This window comes from Malaya genurostris, chromosome 1 (assembly GCF_030247185.1).
Source record: "Malaya genurostris strain Urasoe2022 chromosome 1, Malgen_1.1, whole genome shotgun sequence".
Lineage (NCBI taxonomy): Eukaryota > Metazoa > Arthropoda > Insecta > Diptera > Culicidae > Malaya > Malaya genurostris.
Genome location: NC_080570.1, coordinates 143,150,920 through 143,177,023, shown reverse-complemented (window position 1 = coordinate 143,177,023; position 26,104 = coordinate 143,150,920). Strand labels below are relative to the sequence as shown.

Sequence of the window (26,104 nt, the reverse complement as noted above, 5' to 3'; positions counted from 1 at the left end):
AAAAAAAATCATCCAACCTGCTCCGTTTCGAATGACCTTGCCGGTGAACGACAAATGACAAATATTTGCTGAACAAATTTCACTTTGCCAACCTTTCATTAGCATATATCCATTCTGGTTAATGAAAAACATGCGATAGAAAAAAAAGAGAGAAAACGAGAAGGCAGACGAAAATCCCACGCCAGACGACTGGATTCTGGGGGAATGTAGCCGGTTTGAAACCTTTGTTTTTCTTTTGTTCTTCTGCCATCCGAACATTATCCTGGCGCTCATAAAAGCTTGTGTTTATGACTTAATTGTCCCATTCTAACCTTTCTTCCATTGAGTCAACAGCAATAACCATTTGTCAATCTCCATTGACAACGACCAACGGCGAATGGGGAGGATACTAGAATCAATATTTTCCCATGATTTCGTTTTTCGGGTTTCCGCCTTCTCCACGCCCGCACGGAAGCTACCTGGCTCCAGGATTTTTTTTAGGTCTTGGCGAAAATGCTAATTAGAGTCGCCTAACGGTTTTACCACTTGTTTTCGGGATTACTCTACTGCCGGGACCTTCTTTGTTTCATTCCGAACTGACCTCCGGAGTCCGCAGTGATCAATTTTGTAATGGTTTTATGTTGGGATTACTCGGTTCTTTGACTTTGACGGTAGCCCGCAAAATTTGATCAATATTATCATTCTGCTATTATCTGAAGGAGGCTCCCCATTCCGGGCGAAACAAGTCCAATCATGTCTGTTGTCTTGTCTTCATCTTTCCCTCCCGTTGTTTGTTATTTATTCCCAAAGCGTAGCTACTTATTTTCGGGCACATTTCAATTTCGTTGATTACCACTGGCTGGCTGGCTGACTGACGCGGGGTTGACGGCTGCGTTTGGTTGGCGGTGATGGCCAAATTTTTACACAGCAGGACCGACCCCTTCTCCGAGTTTTAGATGCTTAGATAACTTCCAGACCTTCATCGTCGGTGGTAGGACGGAAATGGTTCGAATGGAAAATCCTTTCGCTCGACTGTCAGTGTGGCATATTTCTGTCGGGGGGTTTTTTTTCCATGAAAAATGAATATTTACCCCATCCCAGTGCACACGCTGTCTTCTGTGTCGGAGTGGAATTGCGGTCGTTCGGCACCCAGAAAACCGGGGCACCACCAAGAATGTACGTACATAGGGAAACTAATTCGTTTATCTCGACTCCGGTATCGCACCGCCGTGGAAGAAGAAATCTCCATTTTGTTTTTAGTCCCTCGCCTCCTCACAACGACGACTGGCAGCTTTCATTGGTTCATTGTCGGTCGTCAGCAAATACACACAAACAGACGTCTCCCTCATGTAGCAGCTTCGAATAAGAAATACTCTCGCTGGAATCCGTTCGTTCTCCGACGCCGCATATGCCCTTCTTCGGCCAATGCTATCACATTTTCTCAAATGAAACCTGACTCTTCTTGCGTGTGTAGCAGCAGCAACCAAAAAAACACTGGCGACGGCTGCTACGATTTCCAGTTTTCGTTCTCCCTCTGCTTTTGCCCGAAACGTGTTTTTCTCGTATTTACTCCTCCTCAAGCAGCCAGCAGCAGCCAAAACCAACACACACACCAAACAAACCGAGCAATCGGGGACGACCCGGCCTACTACTGCTTACTGCCTTTCCGAAACACAGATTTCACATGTGTCATGTCGTCGCCGCAGTCAAACCAAGGATTGGTGCTGTGCTTAACTTTTACGACCTGAATTTTTCATCTTCCCACTCCACTTCCGTACACACACACGCGCGCTCTAACATTGGCCCCGCTCCTGTCAACAAAAAATCCCGTTCCTTCCACCGTTAGCTTGGTTACACATAATTTATGCTAGGTTGGAAATTCTTCTTCTCCCGGAAAACGGCAACGCTTTGCCCCAGCAGAAAGGAGCACGGTCCCGGGAGCTGAAATCCTGCTGCTGACGCCTACGGCTAGAAGCTAGGTCGAGGAAACTTTTTCTTCCAGAAGAAATAAATCACCCCACTAGGAAGCCAGCGCCAGTTCCACCACCTGTCACGTGTACCAATCCTGGGCGCAGAAACGGTACAACCGCCTCCACGTTCAATCGGTTGGAAGGAGGGTGTTTTTTTCCTCTCGGTGCATCGGTGAAGCCCTACACCAGAACACGACGAGAGGCAAATAAGACACCACCCCTCTTCGACGCGGTCGGATCGGAAAATCCTACGCCGCCATTCTTTAGAACCTGAGCTGCTGCTACTGCTGCTGTTGTTGTTATAGGCTCTGTCGAAGGTGATGTTCACTCCTCACCCCCACCCTCCCCAGCAGAACGTATTTTCCCATTGTCCTAGCGTGTCCTTCGGCGGCTCCCAGAAGCCGTGTCAGAGCAGAGCAGAACACAGAACACAGAGCGAATCATAAAATCAATATTCACCGACAAGAAGCGAGACGCGTCCCGGGGCTTCTTTCATAGCGTTGGCAGGGATGTAGCCGACGAGCTACTACGATTGGAGGATCAGAATTGGACCCTGGTCTCCTTCGCCCCCTCACCGCCCGGACGGACAGAAACGAAACTTTTCCGTTCAAATTTATGTGTATGCAGACGAATTGTTCTACGAATTTTTCATCTGCTTCCCGTTTTGGTGGGGGTGGTGAAATATCGGAGCCACCACCTGCTGACGTGTCATTTCTGCTTTCTGCTGGTGGAAACTTCTGCTTCAGGACGACGTTAGAATAAAGAAGAAGAAAAACCAAACGTCAGCAGTTTTATCACCGCAGCAGCTGCGCCATTCCCATCCGTTCGTCGCGTATTTTGGCGATGGCGGATGGCGAAATTCACGACGACGACGACGGAGCGTTTGTTTGAAGCGGAAAAACCACCGCCCGAGAGTCGGTGCACAAAGAAAATACCATCCGAAGGGGAACGTTTACGTTTTTTTCCGAGAAATTTATACCTCTGCGGTGTGCGATTGTCACTCCCGCGGTGTGTGACAACGACAGGAAAAAGGAGGCGAGGGGGCTGTAGAACCCTAGTCGGACTCCGATCCCGATGTGGTGCGCGAAGTTGCGATTCTTTATCGTTATGGAAACGAAGAAAACTTTTGGAGGAAGGGGTGCCGTTTTATTTTTGTTTGACAGCGAACTGGAAATTTTTGGGGGCTTTTCAGAACGGCAAGAAAACGGTATAGCGTTTCTGCGGTGAGGTCTGAAAGCATACAATGCCATGGTAGATTTGTACTTTTCAATGCAATGGAACTACTTAGACGGGATTAGAAATCAACTGTGCAATTTTAAGCAATGCGAAAATTTAAAACCGCTGAAAATTATTCAAATATGTTTTGCAATTATTGATGCAGTTTGAGCTGTTTCTAGCTGACTGATCGTTAAGAAACAGAACAAACTCGAATGGTTTCGCAAAGCTACTTTGTGTAAGATTGACTGAAATAACATCAAAACTAGTTTGAATCCACTAAACTGCAATTCTACGCATAATTGTCCCCAATAAAAACACATAAAAAATCCTATAGAATATGAGGCAATTATGAGTAGAGCGATGGTAAAGGTCTACGAAATAATGCAACATAATATCAAGAAGTCATTCTCAACGATTAACAAGTAATAACTGCACATATTTTCCATAAACTAAATAACACTTAAAATTTCTTTTTATGCTGATAAAACTGCGCTTCGAATATACATAGAAAGATTTAGATGTTGATAAGCATCACATGAAAAAAAAAAACAAATAAAAATCCGCTTAACGCATAAACAACGCTTATTCTTGGCAATCCGCATAACAAAAATCGCCCTAGAAAAATAAAGACTGTGTCAGAAAGTATGGACGCAACCAAAAACCGCTGCCATTTCGCAATGGTTCAGAATCTGTCAATTTTCATGGCTGCGTCCTGTTGTTTACACTCTTCTCTAACCACTTGTGCAGTTGTTTCTTCGTTTCCATTAGTTTGTTTCGAAATGCGTAGACTTTCAGCCGAACAACGTCGAAAAATTGTGTACAAATGGTGCACAGAACGCGGACTGTCACTGAGAAAGATAGCAAAAATGGAAGGAGTAAGTGAAAAAGCCATGCGAAATGCAATCAGGAAGATCGGTGAGGATAACACCTTTGAGGATAAACCGAAAACGGGTCGAAAAATGGTTTTGCTAACCCTCAGTTGGATAAACGTATACTGAAGGCGTTCGAGCAAAAGGAGGAGGTTTCAGTTCGGGATGTGGCCAAAAAAGTGAGCACTTCGAATTTAAATGTTCTTCGTGCTAAAGAACGTTTGAATCTTCGAACCTATAAGAAGCAGAAACAACCAAAACGTAGTCCGAAACAAGAAGCATCGATCAGGCATAATCATGGACGACGAAACCTACGTGAAACTCGATTACAAATCCTTGTCAGGACCACAATATTATACGCTGCGAGAAGGGCAAGTGTTGAACCAGTCCGAGACATCGATTGAAGTCGAAAAATTGGGTAAGAAAGCTATGGTCTGGCAAGCAATTTGTAGCTGCGGTAAGAATTCGAAATCCTTCATCACCACTGCTTCAATGAACAGCGAAATATACATCAAGGAATGTTTACAAAAACTACTTCTACCCATGATTCGAAGCCACAACGATCCTGTTCTCTTCTGGCGAGATCTTGCTTCTTGCCACTACTCGAAATCAACGGTAGAATGGTATACTACCAAAAATGTTCCCTTTCGTCCCAAAAGACATGAATCCACCAAATTGCCCACAACTTCGACCAATTGAGGAATTTTGAGCATTAACGAAGGCACATCTTAGGAAACATGTCTCGGCAGCCGAAACCATTCAACAGTTCGAAAAAGATTGGAAAAAAGTGTCAAAACTTGTCGTCAAGAAGTCTGTACGGAATTTAATGAGGAACGTTCGCAAGAAGGTTCGCCAGCTAGTCGACAATGGCTAAGTAGCAAATGTTGAGAATAATATTCTGTTGTTGTAGTCCAATATTATCAGTATATCGAATGAAATATGAATATCAAACACTTGTGAATTATTTACAGCGAAATCAAAGTGCGTCCATACTTTCTGGGACAGTCTTTAATTCACACATACATACAACCCAGTAAGAGAGGAAAAAGTCAACTGTTTTGCTCTCTGCGCACTGCTTCATTACATCCACAGTACTTCAATTGGTAGAATGGTTTCCCCAAACTGTAGAAGGTTTGGGAGAGAGACTCGAGTTCTTTCACGTTCATTATTTGATCATGATCCAATAAAGAATCGCCATAATTTTGAGTTAGCTTGATGAATGAAGTTTACTCCTAACATGCTTTCAGAAATTGCAATAAAAATTATGAGTTCGTTTAGTAAAATACTATAGTATACTAAATAATGAGAAAATGTATCACTAAAGATTCGTGCAATAATACGTTTTTTAGCTAAAAAAATCGGGAATTAAAATTTCAACAGGCCGATTTTCCATATGGGACTGATATGCCAGTATTAGCAGTTAATCTCGGTAAAGTAAAAATTACCGCTAGGTTATGCAATGAAAAAAACCACGATCAGCCGACGTTTACAGGATGACAAATCGTTCCTACAAATCGTATTGAAGTCTCTGCTTAACGCTACCGATATGCAGAAAACTACTGCACTGAACAAAAAAAAATCATCAAGATCGCGGTGGTTCGAAAATAATATTCTCGCCTTTTGTATGAGTGTGTTCAAGTATAGCGTGTCTGGTTAGGAAACAGCATCGAGCATGTACGGTTTATTGTCAAACATCCACAAGCTTTTTAAGCAAACATTTTGAATGCAGTGAAAATGCACGAATCTAACTAACAAAGTCGAACCGAAACGATGTTTGGACGTAGTAGACGAATTTCGCACCAATCTCGTTTTCGAAATAGGCAACACCCTTTCAGATACTTCGAGCCCCGAGTTCTCTTGAAGGGCCTAATTTCTGTTTCCAGTTTCAAAGAGTATCTCTATCATTTTTCTAAGCCTTTAATTACCTTGTTATAAGATGTAATGTGAATTCTACCATTTTTTCCATTGAAAACTGTTGAAAAGATAGCATAGCTAGTTTTTTGATAAGTTGTTCGTCTAATTTAACCAATCTCTTTCCTGTTTCGTACCCCATAAGCTCTAACTTCGTGTGAGCCTTGATTTTTTTCCATTGGATCACGAATCTACGATTTCAAATGTCTGGATCTAAGGTTTTGTATTTCCGAACACCAATGTTTTTGTTTTAGAATATCAACTAAATTGAAATGTTGAATCCTGTTACAGTGAAATCCGCGTTCTTCCTCCGATCACCGACCAATCGGATCACAAATCATACCCAGTCAGTCAATTATCTACCCACTCGCGAGTGATCCCTGCAGGGTTTAGAAATGACGTGCAGAACAACAACAACAACAACAAAAATGAAGTCATTTTCCCGCGCGCAAACACCCACCCAACACCCGCAGTAGTATGTGAATCGAAGCGATCAATTTCCTCGCCATTCGCCCGTCAACAGTCGGCACCCGGAGGACCCCGCGTTTTGTGGACCCCTGAACAAAAGAAGATAAAAATGACACCTCGCTGGTCGCCTTGCGTTCCGGCTGCAATCTCTTGCCGATTAATTTATCCGAAACAATAACATAATCGCGAAGCGTGGAGTCACAGTTGGCGTTGCTTCTGCTTCAGCTTCAGCTTCTGCCTGCCAGTCGTGAAAGCAGCTTGCTGTGGTCTAGTGTGGGAGCGGGACACGGGGGTGGGTGGATTGGAAAGAAGCGAAAAAAAAACCGCGGCCGGTTGAGCAAAAACAATCACGCGTTCAAGTGACGCGACAACGCGGTTGCTTAGGTTCTGTTTCTATAGCTGTTTTTTATGCTTCTATTTTTTTTTGCTGTTGCTGTTTTTATTGCTTTTCTTTTTGCTTCCAAATGTCCCGATCCCGTCAGAAAGGCGCGTAGAGATCACTTCTAATCGCAGCCTGCTCGCATGCAGTTGTTGGTTCGATCGCGATCGTTGCTGCGGAAAGCGGTGAGTTGGTGTGGGTTGGAGGGGGCAGGGTTGGTGGTGGCAGGAAGAGTGACGGCTAGTATTGTTTTCCGCCATCTAGAGTTTGGTCGAGCGGGCGGGCGGGCGATCGGCTGCTCCGTGATGTCGCACCGCGGGTGGCACATGTGTTGTGCTATTTTTTCTTCCTCCTACGCCGACCGCCATCCGCCATTACTATTCAAATGATGAAAAGCAATTGAAGTTACACCGATTTGGGAGCGTGATTTAATGGGCTGCTGCGGTTGATTCTGATAATCCAGTGGCACGGGACGGGTAGCAAGGGACGCTCTGCGGGTGCTCTAATGTGCTACAACAATAGCAATTATCAATTTGTATGACAGACGACGGATCGAGCTAAACGATGCGCGATAAAAATAAGCACATTGTCACCTTCGAGCGGATGACGGTGATGATGCGATTTGCTCCGTGAGCATCACACCGCGCTGCTGCTGCTCTGACAAATCTGACAAACCTAGCCGAATCACAGGCGGGCGGCTATTTCTGGGCGTGTGCACGATTAACGAATTTTTTGGTGACCGCCTGTCTTTAATCTGTTTCGTTATCCACGCAGTAGCCTTCAACGGGGTCGGTAGCTTCCGTGTTCATACACGCATACACTCACGCGCTAATGACTGCTTCTCCGCAACGACCGAGACGCCATCTTGTAAAATTCGATCCAAGAATTTTCAATGCGCGCGCAAGATCCGAAGCGAGGGAGACTTTTTATCTCATTATACGTACCGCGACCGCATCCAATCAGAGCAGCAGGATGTTGCCTCTCACCGACGGAGACGAAGGATGCGGTCAGAGTACTCGGATGGCGGGTGACCGGGTTTTCTGGGAATAATGGATTTTCCTTGACCCACCCATCGTTCCCCGTTCAGCACCACAACGACCGACTCATCGTTGGCATCGCGTGTTCGATCTCATTTGCGATGCCAATGGATTTTCCTTTTTCCCGTCCATTCTTTGTGTTCTGTTGACTGTATAGGCCCTGGCAGAGGGATGAACTCTATGGGATGAATAAGGTTCTACAATGAAAAGTACGTGGATTTGTGAAATGTAACACCCATTATGGACTGGTTGCATAATCGTGGATCACTTTACGTGAATTCGATTTAAATCAAAAATTATCCCATTTCATTCCACTATATTCAACAAATATTTACTATTTCGCCACTAATATCACGATACTAGAACATAAACAGATACCAGTGTTTCGGTTAAATGGAATAATTTTTCTTTTTGGATCGATTTAGTTCATTCCACTAACATGTAAATTGCTGTTTGAGTTCCCAAATGTTCTATTGAATAGACCTCAGTTTTCAATGTCAAACTGATGCTGAAAGTAGACAATTAGACGTTATAGAAATTCATAACCTATCCCTCATTCGATACAATCCATAAAGACATAATTTGTCACATAGCGGAAAATTTCATTTGTAAGCAATGCTGAATTAGCATGAATTTTACTAGTTTCAACCGTTATTTGCATTTGTTCAGCGAGTGCGACTGTATGAGTTGATGTGCTTCTGTGGCTCAATCGATAAACGGACGTACTTTGTGATCCAATGGTTTTCTCGGTTCATGTCGCGGCGGTCGCTAGTTTTTTTTATCATTTCAATGAATTTCATGTCATGGAATTTTAAAATCGCTCACATTATTACATGTTCTTAAAAGTAAATTTGCGTGAACTGGAACGTCGGCTCCATGTACAATGACAGAATTTTTTTCGAGGTCCACCATGTAACTTTTTTTTAACATGCAATGAAACACAAACGGTTCATCTGATTTCAAAATTTATGTCTTCATATTAAAGTACAATCCTTCCGGTTAATTGTGGAATATAATTCCATTCAAATGGCTGCCTCGGCTGGCCTTGCGGTACGGTCGGTCCAGTTTTTTAGTACATTTTCGATTGTACGCTGCTTTATTTCAGCTATGGCTGCACGAATGTTGTCCTTCAAGGCTTGAATTATCTGTGGCTTGTCCACATAACACTTATCTTTGACAGCCCCCAAAGATAATAGTCTAACGGCATCAAATCACAGCTCCGAGGCGGCCAAACGACATCCGAATTTCGACTGATAATTCGATCTTCGAAGACTGTGCGCAGAAGAACGATCGTAGCGTTGGCTGTGTGGCACGGAGCGCCGTCTTGTTGGAACCGAATGGTGTCCAAGTCTTCCTCTTCAAGTAACGGGAAGAACCAATCGCTAGTCATTGCGCGGTAGCGCTCGCCATTGACCGTTCATTTTCGAAGAAAAATGGTCCAATGGTGCCGCCAGACCAAAATCCGCAACAAACTGTCACTCTCTGAGGATGCATCGGCTTCTCCATGATAACGTGCGGGGTTTCCGTCCCGCAGATGCGACAATTTTGCTTATTAACATACCCGCCGAGATGTGCCGAGATGTGCCTCATCCGAGAAGATGATTTTCATACGTAATTTTCGCACACATTCCGCAACATTACCATGATTTTCAAAGTAAAACTGCACTATTTTCACGCGTTCCTCAAGCGTATACACAACCATTTTCGTTCAGCGGAAGGATAAAACTAATTTTCTGTCAAATCAGAAGTGACATTAAGGTTACCAATGTCGAAATAACCGCTAGTTAAAAAAAAAGTTAGATGGCGGACCCTGTATGTATGTATCATACAAAACATGACGAGGTTTTATGCCTGTTGGAGATAGAGACCAAATGAATTTCAGTTCCGGTGGGCTTTTCGCTGCTCCATAATAAAAAATAATAAATAAATAAGACCCTATTTGTTCGAGATTAAAATCGAGTTCAGATAGACGGATATTTTTTGTAAACATCGGAATAATCCCTCAGTATCACTTCGATCTTCGGAGGTCCCAGTCCAGTCAACCCTTTTGATTCACATGTAAAACCGCTTTTGACACAATTTGGAATGCAATCGACTGCTGTTTAACCCTAGAGGAGGATACATTTGTATTTCAGAATTGAATTTTTTTCTAAGATCACCAAATTTCAACGTACTATTTCATTCCAAAACTTTAATTTTTGGTTAAACAAATCGCTGAATTAGGGGAAACCGGAGCTAAACCGGACACTTTTTGGTAATTGAGAAAAAGCATCCTTTACAACTTGGTTTTAACCCAAGTTATCAATACCGTTGCCTTGCTTCAGCTTTCAGCTACAATCCCCAATTTGTGATTTGAAAAAAAAAAAATCCCTTAGTTTTCGTACCAAATCGCGAAGAAGTAACCAACTGAAAATTCAATATTTCAGAAACCACGGAAACAACAGAATCATAAAGTTTCACACAACAACGAAAACTGTAGAATGCCAAAAATCAAGATACCGTCATGAGCGTAAAGAAACAGAAACCATGCTCGAATTTATTGACGGACGGTTTCTACCTTTCATGAGACATAATTTTGCTCGCCGAAAATTACGCTCTGTCGTACCAAATAATTGATTTTGAAACTGGCTTTGATTGTTTCGCTGCATATAATGAACGTTTTGCTAAAATTCATGTAAGTTTCAAGAATCCGAAATCGAAAATCATGTGCCCGGTTGAACCCCACTCTTTTTTGTCAGGTATTTTCCGATAACTGAGTGCAAATTAACGGCTTTAACTTTCGGTGAAATGACCCATTCGACAAAACGACTTTCGGCGAAACGATATTCGATAGAGTGACTTTCGTTCGAAATGACCCGCCCCCCTTTGATAGTAGGAAGTGTTTGCTGCCGTTCTACGCATAATTGTCGCATACGTACAGGAAATCCCATAGAACATGGGACAATTATACGTAGAATGGCAGTTTAGCTGATTTTGCGTGCAACGTGTGCGTGTTAGATATTACAATGTTTTTAAAATCCTTTGTTTATATATTTATCGCCAATATGCTGCATTACGTAACAAAACTGAGGCTTCAAATGAACTGCTTCAATTTTTGTCTATATTTTCAATAAAAATCTTATAAGTTTTTCATTACGCATTCGTAAACAAACGCTTTACAAGAATACACATTGAAATAAATCCGAATTTTCAAATTCGGCAAATTTTCAAACGCTTAGTTTTTGGGTAAGTCCTCAGTAAGAATCAAAGTGTGGTTCGAAATTTCCTACTTTTCCCTAAATTATTACGAAATAGTCCCCTCTCATGAGTATTCTGTATTATTTCTGCAGTGTAATGGAAGTATAATTTTAATACAAAAAAGGACTACCGATTTATTTTGACCATAATAAATTTTAATGATGTTAAAGTGTCTTATTAAACTATGTAAAATGAAAAAGAAGACGCTGTACAAACATGTTGAAAGGGGTTCACGCAATGCAAAAACGGAAAATTTCAACATGGTTGACATGGAATGTCCCGGACAACCGAAAAAGTGAATGTGGTGAGATTTTGTTATGACGACACTTGATGCGTTTGAACAAAGTAAGAAAAGTGCACGCAATATACAGATCGTCACGACAAAGCTCATGCTTTGTTTCATGACAATGCAAAAACTCGTGTTTCGAAAATTGTAAAAACTTGTTTGTAAACGCTACAATGAGAAGCCACATTGTTCCATCCGATTGTCATTTGCTTCAATCCATGGCGCACGGCTTGCTAGATTCGTCTAGATTTCTCAAAGAATAGTTATATGATAAGTTGAGAAACAAAAAATAAACAGGAAAAGAATCTGAACCAGTCCCAAACGATTTAAAACGATTCTAGATAAAACTTTATCAAATAACTCAAATTAATTAAAACTGCTGGAATCTATTAATCAGAGTTTGAATTAATAAAAAAAAACGAATGAAAAGTTTAGTTTTTGTTTCGGTTATTTTTATTGTCGACCCCGCACTTAACTTAACTGAAATGACTCAACATTTTGGTTTGCTTCAAAAGTGTATTGAGAAATAAAAAGCTGTGAAGCATGGTTATATTCTATTTCATGTTTCAAATATGTGCATTCGGGTGGGACAAAATTTTTGATTTCAGTTCCATCAAACATAGAAAGAAAGTATGCCAAATTTTAGCTAGATTGGTGACTCTATTTTTATGCGCCCAAAATTTAAAGTTTGTGTGGATGTAAACTGGCTTTTTACAAAAATATCGTCCAGAGAGCAAGCTTTAGATTTGAAAAATCAGCGCATGTATTATGTTGTTCGTAAGAAATTAAACGAGGGCGAACTGCGAAACAATCCGATAGTTGCAGAAAAAGTTATCAAAGGAAAACATCTAGCATCACTGCTGCTAGTGGTAGTAGTAATATTATTTGATTTTCTTTTAATTTAAATGGCTGGTCACTGAAAAAAAATAGTTTCATAGTCAACTGAGTAACTATCGTGAAGACATCAAACAACTCAGATCAACCGTTACGGCAAAATAAAAGAGCGATAGTCATAACGCATCACGATCACTAGCGGCAGTGGTGCTAGTTTGCCTTTAATAACATTTTCTACAACTGTCGGATTGTTTGGCGGTCTTCAAAGGTTTGCTTCCTCGTTGGATTTCCTATGAAAATAATAGATGCATTGATTTTGAAAAGTCTATAGGTTGATCTCCAGTCGATTTTTTTTGTCATAAAAAGTAAATTTTTTCATACTAAATCTCACACAAACTTTAAACTTCAAATGCGATAATATAGTTTCAGCAATCGAACTAAAATTTTGCATAGTTCTTATGGGATCCAAAAGATGTAAATTCATAAAATATTTTCATATGTAAAGTAAATAACCGGGATCACGTAAAATCAAGTATAAAACCAAGGTTGGCTTTTGAAATTTGGTATCCGAAAATCAGATCCAATTGGGTTAAGTGACACGTTACCCCAATTAAATGAAGGTTTCCGTATGAATTTGATTGGATGATTAGCTATCAGAAAAAACAGAAATAATCTATGTGAGATGTGAGCCGTCCCAAACCAATTGAACCGATTTACTGAAGGGTGCCCAGATCAACGGGTGACGGATCATGATCGTGTTGTTATGTCCCCCCCCCCCTCCCAGCACACAAACAGACAGCTGTCAAAGCTGTCGTGGCGTAGGCTGTCAGAAATCAAACCAGCCGCTAAAACCGTCTATTCTATTTTGGACGCGTGTTTTTTTCGTTTTATCAGTTGATTTGATTTCGTCGCAGTCGGGTGACCAGAAGCAAACTCGCCTACCATTTGTAAAGGAATTCAATCACACAATCGCTTCGATAATTCGTCGGCCGAGGCACAACCTCGATAAGAGAAGAGCAGGTAACTGCAAGTGTTGAAATGTCAGATAAGATGGCTGCACATGGCCGCAGATGATTCAAAGGTTTCTCTAGCATGGTCAAAAATAAATATTTTTTTTGTGAGAGGTGAAAATAAGCTGCGAAATCACCTTGACAACGGCGGAGCTCCGAAAATCACGACTCACGACGAGTTCTGTTTTATGAGTACCCGAGTAATAAAAGTCGATACGATGACGACGACGACGATCGCAAAGAAGATCACACCGTTGCGCATCGCTTTCCCCCAACCCGTTCGACATCCTCCCGCCCGCTGCGTTCCACACATCACATCACGACCGAAGCTGTAAGATTCTACTAAAACACATACACTCGGCAGGGTTTGTCGTCGTGATGAGCCCTCCTACGGGAAGAAACAAGATGGCGCGGGGATGATCGATCGATCGTGATTTGCCGGTTTTCTTCTCTCGCGAACGCTGCGCTCGACTTCTGTGGCGCAGCACGGGAGGAGGGGGGCTGGAAAGTGGATTGAAATTTCGAAATAAAATCACGTTTGCGCGTTGGATCCCCGCGGGCGCACTGGATGGGATCGCGTGGACGAAGAAACGGAAAAAGAAAACAGCAAAAAGGAAAAATAACATAATTCAAGCTGGTTCCAAAAACCCGATGACGATGGCGAGACTTGGGAAAGGATAAGCCTGTCGTTATTTTTTTCCCGGGAGACGCCGAGGTAAATTTATGATCTGCAGAGTCACGATTTCGTGGTCGGCGGTGGCGGTGGGGATCTTCTTTCGGATGGAAGGATCCACTCCAGCGTATAGCAGCAAGAGGTGAAGAATCTGCTGGTAGTTACGTTTTCTTACGTTTTTCGGTTTTTTTTCGGGCCAGAAGACAAAGACCTTCGGTCCAATGGTATCCGAAAAAAAAAACGTTAAAACGAGGGGATGGTGTTGCGTGAAGAGAGAGATGGAGATGCAGAGGGGACGAGAAGCTTGATCCTCTCTGATGCGTGAAGCGAAAGAATAATAATAAATGAAGGAAATTTATTTTCTTCTCGTCCCATACCTTCGACTATTTTGCGCGAGTGAGTGATGGTATTCGTTTTTTTTTCTGATCTTACGTGCCTCGGCCGGCACAGACAAAGAACCACACCGCAGTTCCCCGGAGTTCATCAGACGAGAAGAAGTTCCTTCCCAATTTTTGACTACATGACGCCCGGTGTGCTGTGATGATGATCTTGTGTTCGTAAGCTCGGTAGACCGGAAAGAAGACTCGCTGGGAACGCCAAGCTTCTCCTCGGAGTCGGAGTCTCCGGAGCACTCCGGATCGCTTGACTGAGTTTTTCTTTCTTCTTCTCGGGAGCCTCGGGGAAGTGTTCTCCTGTCTGTTGCTGTTGCGACTTTCAATAAAGACCCAAGCTGGAGCTGGAGAAGTCGTTGCCGTGTAGCAACCAGTTGATCATCACCGTCGCATTAACATCATGATACGGTTCGCTGACGGCGGGAGATTAAGTTCAAAATGGTTTCCTCCTCCTCCTCCTCCTCCTCCTTCGCCTCCTCGGGTTTTTGCAAACGTTCCTCTGCGCGCGCACACACACGGGGTTCGACTGGACGCTGCCAGGGCTTCGAATCCGGTCGCTAATTGGAGTGGAATTATTTCAAATATTACCTTGCTGTTTTATTGCTCCGCGCACCGGTGGACCTTTCTTTCCCTTCGATCGTCGCGTTGGTGGTTGGAAAAGCAAAGCGTGCGGATAAAATGGTTCAGCGCATCTGCAGAAGGTTGCCCACCTTCAGCAAGAGATCACATGATACAGCAAATAACTAGCCGCTCATCAGCAGAAAAAAAACCAGCCAAGGGGAAATAAATCTTTCCACTCGGATGGCCATCAATCGTCTAATGCTTTAATCGCAACCCTTGGAACTGCTCTCCAATTCGGATTCGATGTCACGCAATAATAACTCTCAAGAGCCGCACAAGGCCGCGATAACGATCCAAGCCACGATAAGAGTCTTCTCAACATTTTTTTTAGAACAAAAGCCAAACCGAAAGAAAAAATGCTGTCACCGCAAACCGCAACTTACAGCATAGGAAAAAAATATCGATCGCGGCCAACGGTTTACGATACTGATGACGACGACGACGACGACGATTAGTGATGAATTAGAAATTGGTGCTTTGGAGGAACTGATAGCGAACCCGCTTCACCCATTCCCGGATGTGTGCACTGCGGGATGTGCTCTGCGTGGTTGAATCTGAACCAAACGGTCCCGTCGCGTCCCGCAGCAAAGCGCTTTTATCTAAAGCAAACACCGAGAGGTGTGCTTATCTCGAACAGGCTCAAAAATCCCCGACCATTTGGGTTCAGGCATCAACATCATCATCGTCATCATCGACTCGGATCGATTTCGAAATCTGTCGCAGACGCACACACAAACAAACAGTTTTTTTTTCTGGGAATCGAAACCGAGGCGCATCACCTGCCTCAGGGTTTATCTGCAGGCCGCTCTCCACTCGATTCGATTAACGCGCAAGCTGCGCAATGTTTGACGTTTTCTTCGGGGACGGCGATTGATAACTAGATCGAAGTTTTGTTTGTGTTCTGTGTGGCGACCGAGAGAGAGAGGGAAAGATAACAGCGCCTACTTCGATGATGGGATATGGGATGTTGTTTGCTTTGCCTCCTTCCGACTTGACAGCACCACCGTCACCGTCAGCCGCGGAGGTGACTGGCGGGAATATGCGCACAACTCGTCAAAGTTTCAGATGCGAAGAACAAACCTCTAGCAAACTGATATTGACTTTATGTCCCCACGAAAAGGGGGTATTTGATGAAAAAGGGGCTGGGGCTCACTCGGAGATTAATAGTGACTATTTTCTTTCTCCGAACAGGACCATGACTAGAGGCCGTGTGGAATCCGGCGAAATAAAGGCCAAGAATAGATTCACTGGATTCCTGTTTTCATGTCGTAAAAGGCGACAATTGCAGGATTTTACGATTACATAATTCAAATCTGGAAACTCTTTTTACTAAACTGTCACTTTATTCAACCAACGCGTTTCTTCTGTGGAAGCCATTTTCAATTAGAATTTAACCGGCCTATGTTGGGGTCTGGCCGGCGTCGATACTGATCCTTCTATTCTGATGCTACCAGAATATTTACATTGAACAATGATTTACCAATCCCAGAACTGATCATGTAAAAATTTTCTGTTCAATTTCAATAACGGAGTGCAGCAACCAAGGGTGGTCGGTCAAGCTCAAGCTGAAGTAAAGGGTGTACTCGATAAAAATGGTACATCGAAAATCTTAGGTAACTTTTAAACCGAAAAATTTAGTAAATTTTATTTATAGTGTATTGTTTACATTTGTCAAGTTTCATAGTTATGTATGTGCCGCGCAATTATTGAAGTTCGCGAAAAAAAAACGCGTAACTTAGGAAATCCGCGTAAAGCTGCGTAATCTCGGAAATCCGCATAGAAAAAAATCCGCATAATTTCGGAAATCTGCGTAAAAAATGCGTAACGCCTAAGATTCCGCATAAAAAACCACGAAAATCTGCGTAACTTCGGAAATTCACGTGGAAAAACTTCGCTTATCTTCGGAAATTCACGTAAAAAACAGCGTAATTTAGGAAATCCTCTTACAAATCTTTCTCCGGACAGGAGAATAGATTCACTGGATTCCTGTTTTCATGTCGTATAAGGCGACAATTGCAGGAGTTTCTCTTTTTTCAATTTGCCAAACAATACTGAGTAGAGACGTCACCTTACACAGTCAAAACAACCTGTCACACAATAGAGTAAAATTTCAATCAGGAAGTTCGGTGAGGATAACACCTTGGAAGATAAACCGAAAACGGGTCGAAAAAAAGGTTCTGCTAACCCTCAGTTGAATAAACGTATACTGAAGGCGTTCGAGCAAAAGAAGGAGGTTTCAGTTTGGGATGTGGCCAAAAAAGTGGGCACTTCGAAGTCAAATGTTCTTCGTGCTAAAGAACGTTTGAATCTTCGAACCTATAAGAAGCAGAAACAACCAAAACGAGTCCGAAGATTCTTGCTGGAAATTTGAACTGCATAATCATGGACGACGAAACCTACGTGAAACTCGAATACAAATCCTTTCCGGGACCACAATATTATACGGTGCGAGAAGGGCAAGTGTTAAACCAGTCCGAGACATCGATTGAAGTCGAAAAATTTGGTAGGAAAGCTATGGTCTGGTAAGCAATTTGTAGCTGCGGTAAGATTTCGAAACCCTTCATCATCACTGCTTCAATGAACAGCGAAATATACATCAAGGAATGTTTACAAAAACGACATCTACCCATGATTCGAAGCCACAAGGATCCTGTTGTCTTCTGGCCAGATCTTGCTTCTTGCCACTACTCGAAATCAACGGTAGAATGGTATACTACCAAAAATGTCACTTTCGTCCCAAAAGACATGAATCCACCAAATTGCCCACAACTTCGACCAATTGAGGAATTTTGGGCATTACCGAAGGCACATCTTAGGAAACATGTCTCGGCAGCCGAAACCATTCAACAGTTCGAAAAAGATTGGAAAAAAGTGTCAAAACTTGTCGCCAAGAAGTCTGTACGGAATTTAATGAGGAACGTTCGCAAGAAGATGCGCCAGCTATTCTACAATGGCTAAGTAGCAAATGTTGAGAATAATATTCTGTTGTTGTAGTCTAATATTATCAGTATATTGAATAAAAATTGAATATCTAACACTTGTGAATAATTTACAGCGAAATCAAAGTGCGTCCATACTTTCTGGGACAATCGTTAATCCCTATTGAGAAAACAAATCTTCTAAAAAAAATTCCCGTTATTAGCACTTGCTACGGAAACAGCTTTTTGTTATAAACTTGCTGGGGCTTGATGATCGGGATAGAAGACTACATGGTCCGTGTGTATGCGCTCTCATTGACCCACCAATTGCCGCAAAACGTAAATTGACTCCACTAGCTCAGTACGAGTGTAGTGGCAAGATGCTAAATTAAACCAAAACAAAATTGACTCTTTGTACTTCTTTTTGAATAGCAAAAGAGGGCAGTATTACGGTTGTAAACCGTACCGTTGATTGTTCCGGAATTGGACAGAGGAGGGAGCATTTATTTCACCACATCCGCAAATTGCCAGGCAGATCAGGAACTTTTTTTTTGGTAAATTTTGGTAATTACTACTTTTGAACATAAAACTTAGCCTCCGAAACCGGAATGTACTAGCCCCCAAAGATGACAGAAATCGGCCTAGGGGTAAATTTTGTCATCCATCACGATGCGGCACCATTTCGTGACCAACTTCGTGTAAACCCAAGCAACCAAAAAATCCACATTTACATCTTCCACTCTTCACTTTCTTGCTGCTGAAAAGTACGGGCGGGTTTTTCGCGAACTTGAAAGTACAGAACTAGTTCACTGTGAACTTTCTCGCTACAGAGAAGCTGAAAAATGTATTCTTTCACGTTGAATTAAAATGCTGAGGCGCTGCTCGTGTAGAGATAATACTTTCAGCAAGAGCTAACAAAAAAAGCTCACCTTTTGTACTATTTATGACAAAAAAAAAAAGCAAATTCACTTGAAAAAAACATTTCAAAAATGGAAAAACAGTTTTTACTCTGTCAAACTTTATTTATTTTGAATTGAACATTATACTTGGAACGCACCTTTCTTTTCGCTCTCACCCATCAAATTTCGTATGACCGATTTTCCCTGTATTTTTGTTTTTACACAAATTCATTTCAACACCAGCCAGGTTTTTTTTTATACAGAGTCCGTCTTTAGAATAACCCAGAATTATTAACTTGGGCAATGTTCCGGTGCGATTGGTGGGTTCAAATCTTTTGGCCGTTGGATCGGTACCAGCACGTTTCGAGCATAGGGGCAGTATGTTAAATCCAGCCAAAAAAGGTTGATTCTTTGTGCTAACTTTTGGCAAGAGAAGCATTCCAGGACGCTCTCCCGGTTGTAAGCCGTATCGTTTATCGTTCCGACTTAGACGAAGGACGAAGTGCTATTTCACCACATTTGCAAATTGCCTGCCAGATTGAGAACTTCTCAGTAAGTGATTTTTGCAGTGATGGTTTCACTTTTCATTCCGGTTTGGGGCAGTTTTGAACCTAGCTCCATAGCTATCTGAAAGGAAAACACCGATTGAAACTTTGGACTTTTTAGCAACATCTCGAGTTGACATGTTTGATGTTTGGGCGGCTTTTGAACTGTTATATCACTTTCCGGGCCTATTTTTCGGACACTCATTATCTTCTTCCGGACACTCCGATGCTCTTAAAGGACCGCTCAGAGCTTTCTAGTTTTATCAAAAGAACTAGCATTATTGAACCGTTCTTTTGTACCTATGAAATCGTGCACGTTCTTCTAAAAATTTGAGAGCCATAAATTACATTTTGTAGCAAATAAATTCAATAATAGTGCATTTTTCATGTTTGCCAATAATTCTTCCCTTTTGTGTACTTCTTCAAACATCGCGAATGTATGCAGCTTTTATTATACTACTAAAACCTGCGCCCGTTCGAAAATACGCAGGTACTGTGTACACTTTCTAAAATAATTCGAATTTGCTCATTTCTATTGAAAAAGAATAGAGAACTATCATTCTTTAAATAACAACTCTTGTTCACTGATCTTTCTAGAAGAACTAGTTCTTTCGGACCGTTCGCGGACGGAAAAGTAAATAAACGGATAGTAAATAAACGAGCTACGTTGTGTGTTCGTATTTTTCGCGTTTTATTCAAACAATTTCTTAATGATTTTGAAAATGATATATGCCCGATTATTGACGACATTTCTGGACTACGATGAGATCTTTTTTACGCCGATTTCCAATGTTATTCGGTTTTCTGACGCGGTTTTCCGAAGTTACGCGTTTTTCTACGCAGATTTTCGCGATACGTGGTTTTTTTTTCTACACTGATTTCCGAAGTTACGCATTTTTTACGCGTATTTCCGAATGTACGCGAACTTCTGAATCTACGCGATTTCTTACCACGCAAATCACTGCCGTTCTACGTATAATTGTCCTATACGTACAGAAAATCCCATAGGATATGGGACAATGATGCGTAGAACGGCAGAACACCAGACAGGAATGATCACACGCAAAGACTGAAATCAGCATTTTGGCGAAAACATTAGTTGGTTCACTGATTTCAGTTAGTTAGTTTTTAGGACAGCTAAAAAAATCTTACTATTGTTAAAAAGTAAAAATACTAAAATGTTTGATGATAAGTTTTTTGAATTCATCAATCAAACGCGCTGTCATTTCTTAGCAAAGACACGCTTCATTTTTATTCCACTAATTTTTTAGTTGAAATAGCACAACACAATGCAATTCTCAATCAATATGGTATTCATAAATTCAGTAATATTTTTTGTTGAGATATTGATAGTTGTTTTTAGCAATAATATTTGTTAATTTTGGTACTAGTTGATTGTACTTTGGTTGACAGTTGATTTTAGCAATAGACATTTTTCGATTTAGTAATATTTCCACACAAATTTTAACTACATTCATCTATTGATCTTAACCACCACTTTTGATAATCCGTGTAGTTTTGCTTTATTTCAACTAGTATAAGGAAATGTACGAAGTCTAACTTTATCGATCAATATTTCCAGAGACTTAATCTAACAGTTAGTAGCTAGATAACGTTGTATAAAGTCTTCTGTTGAATCCGATGCAGTAGATCGATGTATCGATATTCTAAACCATTCGTCCCTACGACATCAGATTGAATCGATTAATTATTAATAGAATTAAACAAATGACAACAGACGAACTAGGTGGATTGGATCTCAATTCTTTTCAACAGAAAGGGAAGTAATCGAGTTCTTTGAGGATGTATAAAAATTAACCGCATACTTCGGAATGGTGATATGGGTGCTTTTTTAGGAGTTTTTTTGTTTTCAAAAGAGATTACTCTGTTGTCAGAATGTTGTTTTGAGAGTGTAAAGTAACGTCTCTACTCTGTGTTGTTTGGCAAATCATCACTAATAGCCAGAAAAATGCTTCCAAATCGTGGAATTTATTTTCAAAACCAGTGTTTATTAAAACTGTTTATAGCGCAAAATTCTTTTCAGTGATGAGGCGCATTTTTCTTTTTGAATGAGCAAAATTGCCATACTTGAAGCAAAGATAATCCACACACCGTTCAAAAATTACCGATGCATCCCGATAAATGTACTGTTTGGGGCGGTCTATGGGCTGGTGGAATCATCGGTCATTATTTATTTTAAAATGGAAAAGGACGACGCGTTACCATGAATGAGAATCGATACAGAACCATTATAAATTAATTTTTATTTGCCGAATCTGCAAGATATGGATGTGGACGAAATGTGGTTTCAACAGGATGGTGCCACTTGTCATACTGCGGCCGAAACAATCGACTTATTGAAAGAACATTTCAACGACAACATTATTTCGAGAAATGGACCGGATGTGGATTATGTGGATTTTATTTTATTTATGTGAATAAACCTGCTACGATTCATGCATTGGAAGCCAATATTAAAAGTGTCATTGCTGAAATGCTAAAAAAAGTGGTCGAAAATTGAACTTCCAGAATGACCTTTGTGAAAAATAGTTGTTACAGGCATATACCTGAAATCATATTTTAATGTTAAATACCAAGAAGTTATGAACTAAATAAAAAAAAATGGCCATTTAATAATTTGGTTTTATTTAAATTCCAAATCAGCAAGCTCTTCAATTGTAATTGTCTTAGTCCATATTAGATAAGAGAATATAACATGTTACTAAAATAATTTTGTTTTTAAATTTTGCGCCAAAAAATATGACCAACTTCACGGGAACTTCCCCCATTTGGAAAATTCTGAGCGCAAAATTTAGCAAACATCCTAAAACTATAAAAACAGCTGAAGTTTAGGTAAATTTACGAAAAAAAACAGTTAAATGTATTGTACAAAATTTGATGGATGTGAGTTAAAAAGAGCCCGGGTTGGCGGTTCAAGGCAATGGGGCACTGATCTTACAAGCCAGCTGTCGTATGTTCGAGCACCGGAAGCCTGGAACGATTCTAAGCGTCAGTAGGATCGAAATACTAGCCATTCAATGATTCTGAACGCTAAGAATCGGTTGCGAAGTCTATTGAAACTGAAAGATCAAATTCCACAAACGGAATGTAAAACCAAGATTTTGCTTTAAGTGAAAATGAATGTTAGCAAACATTCGAAATGAGACACGAAATTCCGACATGTTTGCCGTAAGGAATCTAATTAATTCTAATTAGCGCAACAACACCAACAACAACAAGCAGAAAAAAACGGCGTTATCGCTTATCTCGATTCGACGAAAAAACGCAACACGGTTTTGGTTTGGAGCAACTGCAAAAAAAATAGCTCAACAGATGACAAATCATTTCTCATTATCGGCCAAATACTTCGGTGGTTGTGTAGGAGGTGGAGGAGGAGGACGAGGAGGTGCTGCTGCGGGTGATGACTGGAGGTGCCATCATCAAGCACATACGTTAGAGAAGACTGCCAGCAGACCCGATGAGCTAACGCATGACGAGCAAAGACTAACTACGTGACCCTGGACGGTTTCGCTACCCGCGCCGTTCACTGAGTTTCCCTTTTTTTCTCCAAACCACACACAGTTTTCATACGTAAACCCGTATGAAGAGACCGAAGTTCGAAAAATAAACTTACCTTGAGCTCTCGGCTGTCGACGCTGTCTACGCTTGAAGTCTGTGACTGCGAGACTAGTGAATAGCTCCTTCGTCAGTCAGTCAGTCACAATTTCGGGGAATTTCTGTTTCCCTTCTGAGGCACTAGGTTTTTGGAAATGGATTCGTTTTTTTTTGCAGTCAAACACAACTTTCACAGATTCCGAAAAATGAATCTTCAATTCAATTCAAAGGCACATTTTCATCACACAGCGCTTCACACATAATCCCTTGTGTCATTCCGGCACTGTCAGCAGCCGCACAGGCCCACTTCGATCGACATTATTTCACTTCAATTCACACTTTCAAATTTTAGTTGATTTTCGTTGTATTTCAAGCACAGCACTAGTAGTTTCGCGTATTTTTTGTTTGTTTGTTTTTTTCCGCCCACACACTTATCCAACAACAATTCCGCCAATTCACGTGCTAGGGCTAATCCTTTCCAAGTTTTTTTTTTGTTCCCACAACGAAACACTCATAAAATCGAGAAACGAAAAAAAAAGACAACAACCGAAAAAACGTTTGTCACGTACCAACAATATTGGCGCATGTAGCGATCGTCCTTGCGCCCACCTCGGTGTCCTCGCTGTGCTTTTGTTCTACATGCGGGATCGATCACGTCCTCCGTCTCTAGATAGACACTACACTTCCCGTCGTTGAACTCGATTGATGGAACTCTTGCTTGCTTGCTTGGTCGCGGTTGGTTGGCTGATTGGTTGGTTGGAACCGCCGAGGAGAAGAGATGTTTCTTCCACGACAGTCTTGGCAGATATGACTACGAGAAATTGAGAAAGAAGTTTCTCATGCTGCTGCTGCGGCATCGCCTCCTTCGATATCTTGCACCGCTTCTCAATGTGCGCGCTCGTACTCGCACAATCGCGCAAACACTCGCACACACCAACACCAACACAGATACTCGTCTCGTTGGGCTGTCGGACTGCGCGCGTCGTCTCCGCGACAGCAGCACCAGACAGCGGACGATGGGGATCACAAACCAGAGAAAAATATTGTAATCAGACGCAAGAACGAGCGAGAGCGAACGGTTGAGCTGCTTTCGCTTTTCCCAAACTCTATACTCTGCAACAGTGGAGTGTGGATGATGATGATGGTGAGGATGTAGTGTTGGTTGATTGGATTCTCTTCTCTCACCGTCGTCGTCGTCGGGAGCGCCCAATGTATGTGTATTTCACCGTCGTATCACTCTCACCAGGTGATTCCAATCATCAGGAACATGATGCACAAGAGCTAACGCAAGAGTACACTTTGTTTTTTTTTCAAACGGGAGAGCGCGAGAGAGGATCAGACCTCAAGGTGTGGTGAATATCGGTACCTTCCATCACCATCCAATCCAGCACATACCGAAGTGGAAGTGGTGAGTTTTTCCGATGTTTTGTTACTCTCTCTCTCTCTCTTTCCGCGGGTGGATGTTGTTACACAGCACACTTGTGAGTGAACGGGAATGGATGGACACTTTTCGCATCCGAATCCGTTTGAGACCAAACAGAAACAACAACAAAAAATGAGCAACAAAAATAACGCAAACCAACGAAGACGAACATTGACTGCTTGCTTGCTGGTTTGCTTGGATGGGGTGTTGTTTACCTTTTCCGCCTGCTGCTTTGGTACCTATGTCTATGCCTATACATAATGCTCCTCTATGGGCATCATGGTTTTTGTGTTGTTGCTGTTGTTGTTACTGTTGTTGATGTTGATGATGACTCTTCTGCTACCACCGATGCGACTTTATGCTTATGGGGTATGGAGGTGCGTTCGACTACCGGACTGACTGACGGGGAAGCTAACCGAGTCGAAGAAGGCCGCAAGGGAAAACGTGATAATTGCAAGACATTACGCTTAGACGGTGATGATAATTTTTCGTTATTGGACCCTGCTTACCGTAGAGTAAGTTGCTCGGCCGTCGATGCGGATATCGTTTCGGAAAAATTTAAAATGGGCTGGCTAACGCGATTGTATGTGCGAATCGTTTGGAGGTTGTTTTGGAAAACGGTTGGGGTTTGTTTTTTTTTTTTAGAGATACTAGATAAATCGGCAAGATTTTAAATAATCATGTTATTGGCAAAGAAGTGTTAAAATCAAACACAAACACATAAATGTTTTTCTGTTGACTATTTTCTGAAAACGAATGTCATTAACCTTTCTACCGTTTTCATGTGAAAAAGGGATTTGCAATTTGAAACAGAACCCGACAAGTAATCACTTTTCTCAAAAGAAAATTGCGCTTCCTATTACAATTGCTTTCTGTTATAAATAATATATCCTTCGCGACCACTATCGAATTATTTATTCATTTGGAAAAGTATTCTCCCTTATTAGATATGAGGTTACTTATCTATCGTTTCAGTACAATTGACACATTTCGCACCCACTTGAATAAAGCACTTTCTGACCATGCAGACTTTGTCACAATAAGGCACAAGTCAACGCATACTTTGTTTTTTTCCGTAATTTTTGAGAATTGTTTTTGAAAAGAGTCAAACATTTTTCGTCGTTTTTCTTTAAATAAATGTAATCGAAAAACGACTAATATTTAAGAAAAGTATTAGAGCAATTCCATGCGAAATCGATTGGCTGTTGACACGACCTTTTCCAATTGCATGAAACTGTAGCAAACAAAGTATTTTTTCGCCGATTGAGAGATTTCTTTTCACTCAAGGCTAATTTTTGAAAAGGGCGTATGTGTTTTAAGCTACATTATTTTGCCGTGTGGAATCCGGCGGAAAAAAATGAACTAAGAATAGATCCACTGGGTTCCTGCTTCGATGTCGTAAAAGGCGACAATTGCAGGAGTTTCTTTTTCCTTTCAGTTATCAGATATTTTCAATGTTTCACTTCTGATTACTCTATTTTACTAAATTATCTCTTCATTCAACCTGTCAATTTTCGTCTAGCTTCGGATAAAAGTTTTTATGGATTGTTTTCTCCTTCCATGTTTTTGATTGTCTTTCAGGATTATAAATTGAATGATCCGTTGATATTATAACGTTAATAACAGAGATAACATATATCGGTAGATTGAATAGTAAAAAAAAACATATATTTAAAACAAAAAAATAAATATTTTTCTCGGTAGCCGGCTGCCCAGATCAACCAATATAACCAATTATTAATTTTAATAAATGATCAAAATAATAAAGCGGAAATAATACAGAATCAAGACGCGCGTGGAATCTGTTGACTTTCATTTGG

General features: G+C 41.3%; 1 protein-coding gene across 1 annotated transcript in view; it reads right to left on the bottom strand.

The window, feature by feature from the left end:
* LOC131426002 (uncharacterized) overlaps positions 1-23,698 on the bottom strand; it is a 52,121-nt gene extending 28,423 nt beyond the window's left edge. The window contains exon 1 of the mRNA XM_058588382.1: positions 22,881-23,698. The gene's annotated coding sequence lies outside the window, so the exon portion shown is untranslated. The remainder of the gene's footprint in view (positions 1-22,880) is intronic.
* Positions 23,699-26,104: the final 2,406 nt, after the last annotated feature.